At 44.0% G+C, this 2,405-nt stretch overlaps 1 long non-coding RNA gene across 1 annotated transcript; it reads right to left on the minus strand.

The window, feature by feature from the left end:
• Positions 1 to 1,111: 1,111 nt before the first annotated feature.
• Positions 1,112 to 2,128, minus strand: LOC129587375 (uncharacterized). The gene is made up of 3 exons (XR_008690356.1): positions 1,977 to 2,128; positions 1,790 to 1,927; positions 1,112 to 1,526 (listed from the first exon to the last, which is right to left on the minus strand). It is a non-coding gene; the product is annotated as an uncharacterized LOC129587375 (long non-coding RNA).
• Positions 2,129 to 2,405: the final 277 nt, after the last annotated feature.

Here is a 2,405-nt window from a genome sequence, read left to right on the forward strand (position 1 = left end):
GGTGACCTGGGTTCGAGGTCCCTAAGTACTTCATTTGAACTTCGAAAAATTCTCCTCTTTTGACCATATCAAAATTCCTCCCTCCCTCGCTTCAGAAATTCCTCCCTCTTTTTGACCACGCAGAAATTCCTCCCTCTCAGAATTCCTCCCTCTTTTTGACCCTGGCCGCCGGCGGCCGGCTCAGCAATGTGTGCCTACGATACACCGGCCGGCATTCCACGCCGGGATACGCTCAAGCATATTTTGCCGGCTTTTCATACTCTTGCTTGTACTGCCCATGTTGCCGCTGGCATTAATCGACCGAAGCGTCGCGAAGGTCTTCTATGTTCAAGGATATTGAAAAATGTGGTGTCTGTGCGTCGGTCACCGCCACCAAATGCACAGCGGTGTGTGTTACTCGATGCACACATGCAACCTGGCCGTATATATTCACGCCACATGCAACTCAGTGTGTCTGTGCGTCGGTTACCGAAACAAAATTGCAAATATGCACGACAATTTTTGTTTCCGAATTATAGTTAGAACTTCTGGATTTAAAAATGATTATACTGCAGTTTTAAAATGTCACAGATAATCAGAAATGTCAGCTTTCCATGTCACCAATGTGATCAAAAGGTTGTCGTTCTTGATGACGTTGTTTTTTATTACCATTATCCGAAAAGTTTGTCTATAATGAGAGTAAAAATATCGTTTACTGGGGGTCGTATCGTTTCGTTTATCAGGGGGTTGCAAACACACTCCAATTTCATTATACGGCTACCTGACACTTTTGGCAGCACACTTCGTCTGGTAACAATCACACTTCGAATAGTTTGGTCACCAGCGTACGAATTTACCATTTTAATCAAAACTCCCGCAATTTCCGCAGTAAAAATGATCTCTGGTGGTTTCGCGTTTCGCGCGGGAAGTGGACTTTCACTTTACTTTTTAACTCCTAATTCGTACCATGCGTCGCTACTTTTGCCTTTCTTTTTAAAAAGAAAGCACAGAACACTGCTTCTGCTTGAACACAGAAGCCGCACACTGCGGAATAAAGTGCAATACTTATTATTTGGCATTTTACGAGTGCCTCATTTTGTTGATATCCTACGAAAATTCAGCTGGTTTGAAGAACACGCGACACAACGGTACACCGAACTGTAAAATTCTAGACCTGGTTCCAGGGCAAGTTGCCGAATTGGCGTTATCAGAATTACTGAACACAGTATTTGCGTTATTAAAATTACTGAAAACAGAATTTGCTTTTGTAAGATAAAGATGCCGCCGGCGTACAGCATGCTGGCAGTATAAATATGTGATGAATAAACTTTGAACACGTTGGAATTCACAATGATACGATGATTTGTTACAAGGAGAAATACTGTATTTAGGGGTAGACTACTTTGGACAGGTGGCGTTTGTGGTAATATTACATAAGAAAGCCGCGAACTCCTTACAACATGATCCGGCACATGAACAAGGGTCTTCACGGGCCACTTGGCAGCAGAATCCGTGGAGCTCCTGGCACCGATCACTCCAACAGCAGCCTAAAACAGGCCCTTTATTTAGCAGATTTGACAATGTTCATGAAAATTTAGCCAATAATCTTCAACCGTTCTAACAATTCATTTTCATTTGCGGCAGCTAGTTTTTACTCCACTGGCGCTTTCCAAAACTACCAACCAGATGTACAGACAGTTTATGCTGTTTAGCCTACTTCCCACATTAAGTTCACCTGTACGTCGACTTTTTCACCTTTGCGCGAAAAAATGGTTGAAACTTAAAATTCACATTGACCGCTCACACATACCTGCGCTTTCGTTGTGGCTACTGGGATGCGCATCTCCAGGACAGCTCCAAGGGTACTTTGGTGTTGTTGTATTGAAGGATGCAACGGTAGTTGCAGGACCATAATTGGTGGGAGACGGACATAACACGATGGCAGACACTAAAAACGCACTAAAAAGTTGTATTCGGTGGATGTTTACTGAACTCACCTGATGCCAAGAAAACACAGCATAATAAAGCTGGAAACGAGGGCATGGTGAAAAGCTCGTCCACTGTGGCAGTTCCGCCTTAGCACGCAGGGCCTTGTTGTTTTCCTGGCTCGCAGTTGACGGTTATTACTAAAGAACACAATTCTGCTTCGTTAAGTAGCTGGCGTACAGCGTGTGCTTTCCGCACTGATTTGCGCTTCGTTGTTCGTAACGGTAAAACGCTCTCGTAAAAGAGGTAGCGTTCAAGGTAAACAGTGTTAACGTTGATGGCATTCGTTTGGTTTTGCGGCTGTCGACCATCCTGTAGTTTCACTAGGTTGTGTACGTACTACCGGTGTTCGGTAGTATATCTGCAGCGCAGCAGCGGAAAAACGAACAAGTTAGCAGCCAGTAATTATCATCGAACAATCGAAGCAATCTTGCCTAAGG

The sequence above is a fragment of the Paramacrobiotus metropolitanus genome, unplaced genomic scaffold (genome assembly GCF_019649055.1).
Source record: "Paramacrobiotus metropolitanus isolate TYO unplaced genomic scaffold, Prichtersi_v1.0 Parri_scaffold0000024, whole genome shotgun sequence".
NCBI classification, from domain to species: Eukaryota; Metazoa; Tardigrada; class Eutardigrada; order Parachela; family Macrobiotidae; genus Paramacrobiotus; species Paramacrobiotus metropolitanus.